Here is a 15992-nt window from a genome sequence, read left to right on the forward strand (position 1 = left end):
TGAGAAATTTTTGAATTGAGATTTCCCTGTGAGTCTTACTTTGCCTGATGGGATGTTAATGGCTGTGAACAGATGTGTTAATTGGGCTTGCATAATTAGGCTTGCTTTCCTGAACCCTACCTTTTATCCTGAGAAGAGTATGCCATGGGTATCCACTAGTCCAAGGAGAATGAAATGCAATGGATTCTGAGCTCTCCTGGAGCCAACCTAGATCAGCCAAGCTTCAAATGGATGATATATGCCAACAGGAATGCTTTTTTACTCTACCCTGCTATTTTGAGTGGTAAGCTAGAGAATGCTAGTATAGTACAATTGATTAGTTCAGAGGGTGCTTTGTTAGAGCATTGCATCATTTTCTATGGCATGAGTTATAAATGTAGACTATGCTTTTAAACTAACCAGTCCATTTCTCAAATAGAACTCAGTAGATCACCCTACTAATGTAAAGATACCATTTGTGCCTAATGTTTCAAGTAGTGCGATGGGTAAAATTGAGGACTTAAGACCAATCTCTCAAATAAGATACTTTTCCTGAGGTTAGAGAGATGGCTCAGTGGTTAAGATGACTGGCTGCTCTTCCAAACTACCAGGGTTCAATTCTCACCACCCATGCAGCAGCTCACAACTGTCTGTAACTCCATTTCCAGGAGATCTCACACCTTCTTCTGTCCGTCTTTGTCATTAGACACGCACACAGTGCACAGACATACATGCCAGCAAAACACTCAAACATATTAAATAAATAAATAAATAAATAAATAAATAAATCTTTTTGAAAATATATATTTCTCCCAAGCAAAGTTTGCCGTGACATACTAAGATTTTAGGTTGGGGCTGGAGATGATGGCCAGCAGCTAAGGGTACTTTATTGCTCTTTAAGGGGCCTCAGGTTCTATCCCCAACATGGTGGTTCACAGTCATCTGTAACTCCAGCTCCAAGTGGTCCAACACCCCCTCCTGGCCTCTGCAGGCTCCTTCATACACATGATGCACATATATTTACATAGACACAAACACAAAAACCCTAATATTTATTTTTAAAATGTCTTAGCTAATGTAAGGAGTCCCCCTTTGTACTATTGCTCATGTCACCCTTTGTTATGATTTAGATATGAGGCATCTGCCCAAAGGTTTCTATGTTGAAGGTTGGTTCTCAGCTGGTGGATATAACTATTGAGAAACAAATGGACACAAAAGCTCGGACCTAATCAATGGACTAGTCCAGTGATGAATTCATAATTTGATGGCATTATTGCAAAGAGTTGGAAACTTTTGAAGGTAGGATCTAGTTGGAAGAAGTAGGTTCTGAGGACCATTTCCTTAGGGGTTATTTTGTTCCAAGGTTCAGTTCTGTCTGCTGTTTCCTGGCCAAAGAAGAGAGGCAGCTCTCCTCCAGAACGCCCTTCAGTCATGATGTGCTTCCTCACCACTGGCCCAGAAAGAGTTAAGCCAGCTGACCTTGAACTATGACCTCTGTAACCGCAAGACAAAATGCTCCCTCCTTTTGAATTTTTTCTATTTGGTATTTGTCATAACAACAAAAAAATTTACATTTCTTTGATATCAATATTTGGGAACAAAAAACTATGATCAATAAACTATGATCAACTTGGTTTTTCTACTAGGGAAAGGGCATAGAGAAGTGTTCTAGTTTGAAGACTCACATGAATGGGTCACTTCTGTGCTCATATATCTAAGGTAATAACATCAACACAGCTCTGGTTAGCAAAAGCATTACCATTGAATTGTCCACAGTTAGCTTTCGTTAACATCATTTTTTTTTTTTTTTTTTTGGACTGGCCAGGGTACCGATTTGAATCTGATGCAAAGCACTGAACTCAAATTATGTTTGCTGCAAAGTCCTGCCTCTTCTCAACCTACTCTCGTAGATTTCAAAATTGATGCTGGATTAAGGAGTCCTCATATTCAATGCTTGGCCTACCTGGAAATACCTTGTGACAAACAGTACCAGTTATATATGGCTGTACAGTAAACCTCCCTAAAATTAGACACTTAAAACAAGAAAACAGCTCATTTTGCTGATGGATCTGCAGGCTTGCTGGGTCTACTAAGGTCAACTCATCTCCTCAGTATGAGAGTCCATTGCAGCAGGTTGGTTTAGAGCTTGTTTTTGCTCACTAGGCTCACGTGTTTGAACATGTGGTCCTCAGCTGCCTAGGCTGTGGATATTTAAGAGGCAGAGCTGCAGTGGATGAAGTAGGTGACTTGGGAAGGGCCTTGAGATGTTCTAGCCCAATGCTTCCTGTTCACGCTCTACTTCCTGACTGCAAATGCCTTGTGGCCATCCATCTCTTCTCCCTACAATGATGGGCTGTATCCATATAAACCAAAACCAACTCTCCCTCCTGTGAGATGCTTCACTTCAGGTATTTAGTCACAAGAAAAGTAATGAACGTGAGAATGCTCTCCCCTTAGGTCCATGGACACAAGATGAAGGACAGAAAACAGTGTGTCTGTGTTCTACCCATGGCATGGGATAAGGTACATGTTAATGTTTTACCACAGCTTTTAGGATCTTCGTAGCTTAATGGCCTGTGTAACATTTCATTGATGATAGAGCACCTCTAGTCATATAAGACTTCTTTATTCAAGTAAACACCAGTCCAAAACGCAAGCCAGAGCGAGCCCACAGGTAGCAAGCTAGCGTAGCCAGAGAGAAGGGACTTTCCACGTGAGCCCCCGCTCCTTTTGAACCTCCTTCTACATCATCTCAGACTTCCCCTCACCCTGCCCTCATGGGCGTATCCTGGCACACCTGTCCGGGTTACCGGGGGCAGGGCTAGGGTGTCTCCCTACATTCCACACTTTAGTTTATGTTGCTTTTTTATTGTTGGTCGGGGGGGGGGGATTCCCAGAGACCCTCCAAAATAATATAGGCAAGTGTCATTGCTCTTGGTTGCCCACCAGAACTTAATGATAAGTCTTTATCAGTGAAAACACATGTACTTTGCTCACAGGACATAGAGAAATCAAGCTGTAACTGATCTGGAAGTTTCCTTCTTAGTGGCCAGTTTTCATAGTACTGGAAGAGACTATGTAGACTGCTAAGGAGAAAAATGATCAACAGCTTCACCCAGCTGTGAACCCTGTGAGCTATGACAATGACCATCCTATCAAGACATGCCAATGAACTTTAGTGGCATGAAGTTATGGGGTAACCAACAGCTTGCCAGCTGGGTTTATGGCCCTCTGCAAATGAGGAAATTTATACCTGGTACTGTAAAACCTGGCCAAGGGCTAGTGTTTGGGTTGGTCATGGGTATTAGTTTCCACCACCACAGGAGCAGTCTGCCTCAGCCTCCAAAGCAGTTGCATCATCACCTATCACCAATTGCCTTACAACTGTGAATATGAGACATGTGCACCCTTTAAAAGTGTCTGTCAGACTAGGAGCACAGTTGGCTTTCTTGTCTCTTGTCTGTCTTTGCTTCTTCTTTCCTCTCTTAACTCTTGTTCCTCTCTTTACCTGTTCTTTCCTCTCTTGCCTCTTGCTCCTCTCCTAACTCTCTTCTTCCTCTTGTCTCTCTGTCTGCTTGCTTGCTTCTCTCATGTCCCACTCTGATCTGGCTTTTCACTCTTTCACTCTCCCTTCTCCCAATAAACCTTTTGCACTAACTTTGTTGCACCAGGAATGTTTGCTTAGTGGCACACATCTTCTTCAGGGATGTAGCCACTGGTAGATTGCCCATGTTCCAGTGAATGGCCCTACACCACGTACACGTGAGTTGTACTATTTGGACTCAGGGGGTTATTAAAAATATAGTAAAAATTGGGCATGAAGTTGGGATGGGTGCTGGGGCTATGGGGTTGGTAGGGGTAGGAGAAGAAGAATAAATATGATCAAAATTCATTAGGTACATATTTGCAATTCTCAATAAATAAATTTCAAATAAATAAATATGTTACCTTTAAAAAAACCTCTTTCTTAGTGATAGAGACATAAGGGGCACAGCAAATTCCTCTGGGAAGAAGATAAACACTTGATGTAGACAGTTGATTCTAGAACTTTCTGATGTAGTAGGTACCTACATTTTTATGTATTTTATATGCCAAGTACTACACATACACAGTCCTAGAGTATTTGAAGTGTTTGTCATTTCTTGTTATGTAGGTTTTATCAATATGATATTTCATATATGGTACACTAATGTGTTGTCCCATGAGATGTTATTAAAATAATTAAGGCCCTTTGGGAGAAATTAGCATCTTCAACTGAAGTGACTACTAAGTAAGTTTTAATAGACCATTATCACTCACTAAAATGTAGTAAAATGATGGGTTATATGAAAATATGATGGTGAATTTAGTTCATTTCATGCTGCTGTAAGAAAATACCATGGGTTGGATAGTTATTTTAAAAAGAAAATCATTTCTCTTGGTAGTAGAAACTGGGAAGCCAAATATCAAGGTGCAGCATCAAACAAGGCTCTATTTCTCTCTGTCATTCCATGGCAGAAGGTAAGAGAGTAGGAGAGCTAATCTGAGTTTTTAAGCCCTTTTCCAGTCTATATTATTAGGGTATATGTTTTAAATATATTATGAGGGTACATGTTTTAAACATATTTTTCATGAGGCAGATCTCATTTTTCATGAGGCAGATCTCCTAACACTATGTATTAGAGATCAAATTTCAAACACATACTTTTTGGAAGACATATTTAAACCATAAGCAACTTTTCCAAACAAACATAGGTTCTAAATCTTTGATGGTGGCAATGATCACTAGGATCAATATTAAATGATGTAGTATTGCTTTGGGTTATAATTGTAATGCTATGTAGAAAGTCTAAAAACTTCTACTTTGCCTACAAAAGCATTTTTATCTAAAGCAGTGCTTCAAAAATGTTAGCATTTATCAGAATCACTCAGAGGGTGAGATTTAAAATGGAAATTGTGAATTCTATCCCAAGAGTTTCTGATTCAGTAGGCCACATAGATGTGGAAAATGTATATTTTTTAAGTTCCTAGATGACAGTGATGACAACCAAAACTGCTTTCTGACAGAACGATAATACCTCTATTATTAAGCATGACACATTACCCACCTACTTTGTTGTACAAAGAAGAAAGTAGAGACAAGTAGTGAACTCAACAAGTCATCTGAATGGCTGTGGGTTGTGAGATCTACTTTGTACCACACAGTGGATCTAAATTTTAAATTAGATTATGAATGTGAAGTGATCAGCACAGTGCTTAGAATATGGAAACAGTAAATATTATTTTAGCCTTTTTTTATTAATTGAAAAACCTGTCCATCACAGTTTCAGTTCACCTTTGCATGTTTATTTTTATGTTTTAAAAGATTTATTTATTTTTATCATATATGTGTGTGTGTGTGTTTGCTTGCATGATGTACATGTACCTCATGTGTGCAATACATGTAGTGACCAAAAGAGGGCATCACAACCCCTCAAACTGAAGTTACAGATGATTTCAAGCCACAGTGTGGGTACTGGGGACCTAATCCAGTCCTCTTCAAGAACAGCAACTGCTCTTAACCACTGAGCCATCTCTCTAGCGAACCTTTGCATCTGTATAAGATTTATTTAACCACTTGGGCACCTAGTTTGGTCATTTGTAAGATAAATGGCTGTAAAGAGCAATCTCTAATGTCTCTCTCTCTCTTTCTCTCTCTCTCTTTCTCTCTCTCTCTTCCTCCCTTCCTTTCTCCCTTCCTTCCTTCCTTCCTTCCTTCCTACCTTCCTTCCTTCCTTTCTTTTTAGATCTGGAAAGCTCTGTTTTTATATCAATAAGAATATCACACCGATGCTTGATATATAGGAGTACTTGATGAGCACATCTGATTTTCAGAAGTCTTGGAAATCTTGTTTGTTACTTGTCCTCTCTGTAGTTTTCATCCTACAGAAAAAGTAAAAAGTAGATATGGAGTTAGATCAGTTTTTACCTCAGTTTATTTCCAGGAACACATGACTGAGGTATTGTAAAGAAAAGAGCAAACAGGAAGGGCTTAATTTCCTGCTCAGGGGAGTCATACTTTCCATTTTTGGTATTTAGCAGAAGTGCTGCAGAGAGAAAAAAAAAAAAAGGAAGCTGCCATTCTTTTAATTATATGGTGGTCTAATTACAATAATGCAACAGGTTACTTATCACACATGGAGGACTAGGAATTTCAAATTGTGTTGGGATTAGAAACTGCAAATAATTCATTAAGATATCATTGACTTCACTGAAGACCACTGTCTAAATTTCTGTGTAATAATATACTTATTATCAGTTTAAAATGACAAGAAAGGAAAGCACAGTGGAGATGGAATGTGTTATCAAAAACGGTTACTTTACTGTTAGCTATCCGTCTTCTTTTGGATGTCCTGAGTCTGTGGTATTTTTATTGGAGTGAATATAGTCCATGTCTATTGTTCTCCATACAATAAACAACCCTTTCTCTTTTTGCATTACCAGTCTCCCCTCTTCTTGGAATCTTTGTTCTCTGAGCATAAAAACACTGATTTCTCTTTTCCTAGAAAAATCAAAGCTGGGGCTAAGGCAATGTTTCTCAACCTCTGGGTCATGAACCTTTTGGGGGTCTAATGACCTTTTAACAGGGGTCACCTAAGACCATTGGAAAACACAGATATTTACTATGATTCGGAACAGCAACAAAATTACAGTCATGTAATAGCAACAAAAATAACTTTATGGTTGGAGATCACCACAACATGAGGAACTGTGTTTAAAGGGTCACAGTAGCAGGAAGGTTGAGAGCCACCGGGCTAAGGCAACACACACTCAGTTTGTAAAGAGTTTTTGCCTTGCATGCATGAGAACCTGAACTGTGTATCCTGGGAACTCACGTGGAAGGGCTGGTCTTGGTGGCTTGTACTTATAATCTCAGGACTGGAGGGGCAGGACAAGTGTAGCCATGAGGTTCAATGGTCAGATAGCACAGCCTCATCAACAAGTTCCAGAAGAAATAAGATGACACTGGAGGAATAATAACGATGCTTCACCTCTGGCCTCCATATGCACACAAACACATGTGACCTGCCCACACTCTCACATACATGCTCAATAAAGTAAGAAAGGAAGGAAAAGGTTTTCTTGGTCTCGTGGCCCTTTGTAGGTGCTGTTCCTTACTGATACCTCTGTTAGACCCCCGAAAACTCAAGTATCTGGGGTCCCAGGCCACGTTCTCGGTCACCCCAATCACCAGGCGGATTCGAAAGCTTGCTGCAAACTGCATGAGGCTTTATTGTAATTTAACGAGCTAACCCCATGTTAGCTCGGGTCTTTCACCCACCCACCATGATGGATGGCTAGCAAAGACGGCTCCTAGGGGCTCCCAAAAGATCTTATAGGGCAGCGTAAGGGGAGTGTCTAGGGGTATGCACAGGCTCACGATTGGTGTGCCTCCAGGCTTGGAGAGCTTGCCCTGTGTTGATTGGTCAACTGGTTGTTATGGCCCACAGGCCCTCCCAGGGTGGTTGCTATGCTCTCTACGTCATTGCTGTGCGCTTGTCCGTAAAGCACACCCAGGGTCGTAAAGCATAGCGCCACCAGCTAACTTCTGATTGGCTCCTTGTCACGAGACAGGCATCTGACTTTCTTGTGTCTGGGACAAGGTCGTAGAAGCACCGTTATGGCTGCCAAAAGGGAAGCTGGTTCCTTCACCTCTACAGCAGGGTATCCCAAAGATACTATGTGCTCTCATCTCTCTGTTCTTTTCTCATCTCTCTTGAGCTAATTCAAATCACTTTCCATCCCTACCACTCACCCATTAGTTTCCATGCTGCCAATCCAAGGGCCTTGGGTTTCTTTGATAGTTCTCTATCTTGAAGCACTTTCTCAATTCAACTGCCATTTACTTAGGTAAAAGTGTCAAGGAAGACACTACTTTCAATCTTGCTTTTTTTGCTAGTGGATGTCTGAGTTATTTGTCACAGAATGTTAGACGTCAGGAGGAATGAGCTGAGAGACAAAAAGATGAGCTTGCAAGTCAGTGGCAGCAACTCTGACCTGTGTCCAAATCAGAGAATGGAAAATCCAGCCTAGTTCGGGAAGCTGTGGCTTAGGTTAGGGCAACAAAGGAATACAAGGACTTTGGCACAGTGGTACATTTGTATATGTTTCTGGTAAAGAGAGGGAACAACAGGACTCTAAATAAGGCTAACCAGTGTAACTGTAGATGTCTTATAACAGGACATTTTCCAAGTCTTTGGAGATCTGGCATCCTGATGTCTGCTTCCTTCCTTTCATTATAGGATCAGAGCTGCCTGCAGCTTGATGCCCAATCCAGTATCAGCTAGCATCTATAGCAGGTTCCATGAGGAATGAAAAGATTAATAAAACATAGCTATCTTTAGAGTGTCTATTGACTCGAGATGATAAGACACAGCTAATAGGTGTAGCAACCTTACATAACAGCGTGTTCAGTAGAGCATAGAACCACAGCAAATCTTATCTCTAATGGAGAATGTGAATTGTGTTTAAAAATAGAGCTAGTCTCTCGATTATAAGAAAAAGAACAATTCGCCATTCTTTCACTGCTTTACCTGTATAATATAGGATTCATGCAGAATTATTTTTTGTTTTGTTCTTTCGTATCCCAGGCTGACCTTGAACTTTTGACCTTTCCCCTTCCATTTCCCTAGACATGGGATTGCAGGCATGTATTTTCATGCTCATTTTATATTGTGATGGCGATTGATGCCAGGGCTCTGTGCATACCAGACAAACACTCTGCAACTGAGCTACATCTGCAGCCTTCCAGAATTGTTTTTGTTTCCTTCTAGTACTAAATTGCAATGATTCTCAATTTACATACATATAAGATGAAGACACATGTCTACATAGACAATAAAATCTCATTAAGTACGCAATGCTAATTTATGATCGTCAGAGTAAGGCCAGTTAAGCTGTAGTCTGTACCAGGGGCCTTGGTAATTTGCTCATGAATAGCGTAAATAGATTATCAAGGGAACTCCTATCAGTTGTAAAGGACAAACTGTTTGCAGAGCATTTGGAATCTTGTAAACAAGCAGCAGAAGTGGACACCAGCCACTTGGAAAGCACAAAGTAAGGATCCCTGGGGGCAGGGAGGGGGGCCCTCTGAAAGAAGTGGGGATTGGATCATCCAACTCCCTGACCCTCAGCTCACCTCAGAGCTCCGGGAAGCCAGAACTTGTTTTGAATAAAGGAGCAGCAGAGGAAATTACCTGCAGAAGCAAGGGGCCTAGCAGACTGCCTCCTCCTCAGACAGCCTCTATGCCTGTATTTCTTGCCCTGGCAGAAAAAACAAAAACAAACAAAAGAAAACAAAAAACCTTGTGCAAGATAGAAAACAAAGATGTTGCAGCTGTCATTATTTACATTTCATTCTGTAAAATTCACTCATTCTGAAAGATTTCCTGAATGCTTACTTGCTGGAAACATTATTGTAAATTCTGATTGCATTATGGATTTTGAATGTCACGAGTTTATTTAATCTATATGTTATAGGAATATCTTGTACTATACAGTTAATTCTAATGGGAATGTTATCATGTTGCCTCAAAAGGGTTTATGAGGACCTCACAGGAAAATGGGATGTGACCAAAATGGAAGCTAGGGAGATTAGGAGGTGGTAAAATTGACTGAAAGTTTTTAGGAGAAGGTCAGAAAAAGTAAAATTGAGGCTGAGATGCAGACCGCACAATGTGAGGAAAAGACGAGACAAACAGAATCTGGAAAACATACAACTGGAAACTTCCATGATGCCCTTTTAAAAACCACCACAAAAAGGATCCTGAATACAGGAGGGATACAGGAGGACAGGAATGAGAGTGATACAACTATCAAGTGAACACTCATTTGTGTGGCTGACCCCAAAGGCTGATATGGATGGCTCAAGGCTGGCCGGCCACAATAGTACACACCTCTAACCCCAGTAATTTGAAGGCTGACGCTGGAGGATCACAAGTTCAAAGCTACTTACGATCCAAAGCCAGGCATATAAAGGTTATTCTGGACCTTGTCTCAAAAGCAAAGACTGTTTGTAAAGCTGGGCCAAGGTTGGATAGATGGCTTCACCATTGCCTCTAACAGAGCAGATCCCTGTTTCGTGACACGGCTTTTTATACTGAGGGAAGCGATAGAGATATTGCATACATACCTTCTACCCAGCACCCTAAGCATAGCTCCTATTTGCTGACCAGGGGTGAGGTGAGAAGTTTAAAAGAGGGGACTCAGGGGAAGAAAAAAGCACAAGCAATGGCTCAGACATGGTGAACCTGTATTCAGTTCAACCCCCACCCCCACCCCGGTGTTTCTAAATCAGAGGCTTTTGTGAAAGGGCCAAAGGAGCAGGAAGGAGCCAGTCAGAACAGGCAGTTGTTCTCAATAAATAAAAGATCAAATGTAACAAAAATAACTCAAAGACTTCTGCATGGGGAGCTGAAAGATTGGTGGTGTCTTGATAGAAAATTATAAGCCTCAATTGTACATTCAGACCTGTTCTTGTCATCTGAACTTGAAGCCATGACTAAGAGGAAAAGCTGTATAATTACCTGCAAGTTACTTAGGAGCATCCTTGCCAATCTGAGAGCTTCTGCCACCTGGTGGTAGTCTACCCAGTCTTTTATTCAACTACTAAATGTGTCTCATTCATTCAACCCAGAAAACCCAACATCATCCCAATCAAGAGATTCAATCTTTGCGTTCATTTTAGAGGCACCCATGAGACACCTAGGCCCTCAATGGCATCCATTTCCAAAAAAGCAGCAAGTATCTAAAAGATGTCTTTTTTTTAAAAGTAATATATGTTATTTTGTCATTACAGTGGTCAAACTAAGTAGTGAGACTGGACCCAGGGTTGGTAGCTTCCTCCAAACTCCCAAAATGCTTTTGTTACTAATACATAAAAGTGCAGAGAATAAAGGTGTAAGATTTACACATGGATTCTCTGGTTATGAACACAGCCATGTGAATAAAGCATCCAGGCTGTGTCATGTTGTATTACCTTGGTGTGAGCACTTGCTGTCACATTGAGATGATTCTTACTAAAAAGGACACAATTGCTCCAAAATTAGGAGCTGAAGTGCCATAAAAGTTTTAAAAATATTTCTAATCCAAGATCCTACATTCAATAGACACGCAATATTTTTAATCATTGAACTTTGATGATGCCTTAACAAGCACCAGGCAAGTCTAGTAATAGGGCAGGGAGTAAAATAAAATGAATCATAGCTCTGAAGTTCAGAAGGAATATAAATGGGTTATATCAAAGATGCCTGGGAACCCATCTGTAGAAGTTCCAAATAGGCCACTGGAGTGACAAAAAAAAAAAAAAGGCAATATTGGTTTATAATCCAAAAAAGTGAAATACATATGCATAAAATCATACTATATGGACATTGAAATAAATAATAAACTTTCCAGATAGAAGGATTTCACATAATTTATGCAGATACCATACCTGTCACTGAGGTAGAGCATACCTGACTACATTCATGAATTAAATCGTGAAGAAAGAGGAGACACTCAACAAAATGCCTGACCAACACAGCTCAATGCTACCATGATCATGTAAAATAATGGAAGTCATCAAACCTTTACCAAGAACCTAAGGAGACATTGATTAGATGCTATGAGAGATCCTGGATGGGATTCCCCAAAGAAGAGGCTGAGATATTAGACCATGAAAAAAAGAAATGAGGTGAAAAGAAGTATAATTTGAGCAAAGTATTGATTTTATTTGGTAATAGTATTAATAGCAGTTCCTTAATTTCAACGAATAAACCAAACTAATTTAAGATGCTAGGAGACACTGGGAATAGGGTTAGTAGGACTTTATTAATTTTGCAATTTTCCATAAAAAATGAAAGCTATTCTAAAATAAAGTTTCAAGAAAATGAACCAAATCTCCCATTATAATCAGCAGTAACCAGTGCCATGTGGTGATCCAAAGAAATGTCAAAATATTACTAAATGACTCGTGGGAAATTAGATAGCAAAACATACAGAAGAAACAGGAAAATTTCATTTGAAAAACGAGAAAGATAAAACATGATTTAAGAGTAGACTATTTTTATTAAGTAAAACATAGGAAAAATCCACAAACAACCAAAAGTGGAAAATCTGAGGTTTCATAATGCTAAGTTTGTAGTATTTTAAGATATGGGTTGGGGGGGGGGTTCACAGTTGTAATCACACTTGTTCTGTGCTGTCTTAAGAGTCATTGGTTCTCAACCTGTGGGTCGTGACCTATTTGGGGGTCACATATCAGATATCCTGCATATTGGATATGTATATTACAATTCATAGCAGTAAAAAAATTACAGTTATGAAGAGGCAACTAAATAATTTTATGGGTGAGGGTCACCATAACATGAGGATTGTATTAAAGGGTTGTATCATTAAGAAGGTTGAGAATCCACTGTCTTAACTGAAGAAAAATCCTACACGGAACAAAAGAATTGGCCTTATTCTACTCTGGGGACAGAATTATCTTGTATCAGTGTATGAACATCCATCATCTACTCTACCTATCTAGAATATAGCACAAAGTCTCAGAAAGTGCACGGTATTGTGCTAGAGTTTAATGGCCTAGCTTCTGACATCACTGTGGCTATAGTATGACATTCATGAAACAGCATGGAAGGAGAAAATCCATCACAAGTCAACAGACACAGAAATAAGAGCACTGGAGCTGGAAAGTGGGCAAGAGGATTAGAGAAGTGTGGGTATGCAGTTGAAATTATGTGTGAGACACTAGAAGATGCTGAGGAAGTAGACCATAGCAAGGTGATGTATTTTGCAAAGCTCGGGTGTGTGAACATGTAGGTAAGAGAGAGAATGTGTTGAAAATAAATGGGAGGTGGAAATATTAACATACTAAAAAGTCTCGATAGTCATTTTGCTCAACCTTGTTCATTGCTTCTCTATTCATAATAGCCAAAAATTTGAAACAGCCTAGATGTCTGTCAATGGATGAATAGGTAAAGAAAATATGGTGTATTTCACATAGTAGAACATTATTCAGACATTAAAAATGAAATTATAAAATATGCAGGTAAATGGTTGGAACTAGGGGGAAAAATTTTGGATGAGGTAACCCAGACCCAGACAAATATGGTATGTGTTTGCTAATATGTGGATGTTAGCTTTTTAAGTCTTTGGCAAGCAAACTACAACCCATATAACCACAGGGGGGTAAGGTACAGAGTAAGGGAAGGAGGGGTGTGGATCTCCCTAGAAAGAGGCAATAGAATACAAGGTTATGGATGGACGAGGGGGGGGACAGGAATGGGATGATCAAATGGGGAGGCTGGGGGAGGGAATATGTGAAGAGACAGATAAAACTAAGGGCCATTTGAGGGGCTGTATGCAAAACAAATACAATAGAAGCCTCCCAAAATATATACATATATAGGCAACCTAAATGAAATTGCCAAATAAGAGTGGGGAGTTGACCCCCAACTGGGCATATCTCATCATCAAATGAAGTGCAGGGAATGGGTTACATTTAACTGAGTTGTTGGCCAAAGGGGGCCACATGGGAACCCCCAAATAACCTGGCCTACTGACAAGGCATTGCTTGCTCTCCACAAACTGATGGTAAGGCCCTATTACTGAAGACAATACCGGCACAACTTATTGAACACAGAGAGTTTGAGCTGGTGCCTACCTAGAGCCTTCACCCCTCTGGGCTAATTTTCAGGATATTGGAAGGTACTCTGCATGGTATCAAAGGAGAGAGGTAAACAGCAGTCCGGCTACAAAGTCTTTGATCTACAAGGGCAACTTGCCTGAAAAATATGCAATCATGGCAGAAAGCTTGTGGGAGTGACAAACTAATATCTGATTTTGACTAAAGACCGAGTCCGTGAGATGAAACCTATCCCTGACACTGCTTGAGAGACCAAGGACTGGAAACTAGATGTGCCAGGGACCTAAGGAAAAACCAAATACTACTGTTCTGCTAAAGGAACATTAAAAATGACCCATAATGACATTTTGCTATACTCATAAATCAGTTTTTGCTCAGCCATCATCTGAGAAGCTTCCTCCTGCAGTAGATGAAAACAAATACAGAGACCCACAGCTGGACAATGTGCCAAAGAAAAAGCATGACAGACACATGTAAATGCAGAGATACATATGTTTGTACACACAGAAATCCCCTAAAAAGGCAAAACTGGAAGCCATAACGTATATGAAAAAGACCTGAAAGGTATTAACCTGGCTAAAACCTTACAAGACTGGGAACCTGCAAAGATGAGAGAGAGAGAGAGAGAGAGAGAGAGAGAGAGAGAGAGAGAGAGAGAGAGAGAGAGGAGGGAGGGAGACTCAGTCCTAAATGGTATGTCTCCTTCAAATCCCTCCCCTTAGGACTCAAGGAACCCAGCAGAACATGAGGTGGAGAGCTAACAAAGCCAGAGGAAATGGAGGGTACCAAGGATGCAAGGCCTTCTAAACATAGCAGCACTGACGTACATATGAACTCACAGAGCATGTAGCAGCATGCATGGATCATCACGGAGAGAGGTGCACCACCCTCCTCAATCCCTAACTCAGAAACTATGTTTAATTGATAACCACTCACAAATGAAAAATCAGTTCTCTCTAATGGAATCTCACTAGGAACACACGTCACTTGTAAGGCCAGGCCCTATGCTCTGTAGTAGATGGCCAACACAACACAGACTTAATGGTATCTTTGGGGTTCTTTGTCTCATAAGGCCTTAACATGTATATGCATGTTCTTTGCATATACATTCTAGCTACTGGTTTTGTGTTTTGGGGGATCCCTGTGTGTACAAACCTGTGTGTCTCTGCATCTACATGTGGATCTCATGCTTTTTCTGTGGCTCTTTTTCTTCTGTTTGATTGTTTGCTTTGTCATATTCTGGTTTTTGTTTTATCTTTCTTATTTTATTATTATTCTTTAGGTCCCTGTTTGTTTTCTAAGGAGAGACAGAAAGTGTAGATTTTGATGGGTGGGAAGGTGGGGAGAATCTTGGAGGAGTCAGGGGGAGGAGAACCATAACCAAAATGCATTTGTCTGAAAAAAAAAAACATTTTCAATAAAAGAAGGTAAAATAAATGTCATGTTTTATTTGGAAGTAAATTCTTAACAGTATTATTTTGAACTATGTAAGCACCTGATATCAGAAAATCACCCATACTGCAGCAATTTTATGTAGAGCCCACTGGCTCTGCAACAGAAGCTTCTTAGAGAAGAGGACCACAAATTTAGCTAGGCACCAACATCTCTGATAAAAGCCAAATGGAATATCATCATGAAGTTTTCACTTATTGTGGTGGTTTGCATGAATATGGCCCCCATAGGCACATGCGTTTGAAAGTGTAGTCCCCAATAGGTGGAACTATTTGGGAAGGATTGAGATGCATGATCTTGATGAAGGATGTGTGTCAAAGCCCACCCTCAGGCCCACTTAGTCTCTCTGCCACATGGTGTTCTTAATAATGTTCCAGCACCATGCCTGATTACGGCCAGGCTTCCTTCCCACCATGATGGTCATGAACTCACTCTTTGAAGCTGTAAGATCCAAATTAAAACCTTTCTTTAAGAAAATAGGTTTCTTTTGTCACATATAGGCAGGCTCTTGCATGAAGAAAATACTTATATTTCTTAATATTTGATATAATGGCTATCTTACAAGATCAAAAAATTGACAATCTTGGATTCAACGGGAGGCGGCAAACAGTAAGTATTCTTGAGTACATATTGCCACCCAGTGGCTGAAACGCACAATGCACCAAGAATGGCAAAGGCAAAACAAAGACAGTGAGGGGTTCTGACAAGGATGCTTGTGGTAAAGCTTTGTTTGTGTTCGGTGGAGACTCTACCATTTGCAATCACAATATGACTTACATCACTCATTCAGAATGTCAGGGTATGTTTTGCTCTATTTATTCTTAAAGTAGCTGAATCAACCTTGTCAGGGCCTTTCAGCAATGAGAGAAAAATATGAGATGTGTGCTTAACACCATATTAGATAATAAAATTTCTT

The 15992-nt window shown here is 40.2% G+C and overlaps 1 protein-coding gene across 1 annotated transcript in view; it reads right to left on the reverse strand.

Annotated features, from left to right (window-relative positions):
- Positions 1-5288: 5288 nt before the first annotated feature.
- Lacc1 (laccase domain containing 1) overlaps positions 5289-15992 on the reverse strand; it is a 30505-nt gene continuing 19801 nt past the window's right edge. The window contains exon 7 of the mRNA XM_027390112.2: positions 5289-5880. The gene's annotated coding sequence lies outside the window, so the exon portion shown is untranslated. The remainder of the gene's footprint in view (positions 5881-15992) is intronic.

Source organism: Cricetulus griseus, assembly GCF_003668045.3.
Source record: "Cricetulus griseus strain 17A/GY chromosome 1 unlocalized genomic scaffold, alternate assembly CriGri-PICRH-1.0 chr1_1, whole genome shotgun sequence".
Taxonomy (NCBI): domain Eukaryota; kingdom Metazoa; phylum Chordata; class Mammalia; order Rodentia; family Cricetidae; genus Cricetulus; species Cricetulus griseus.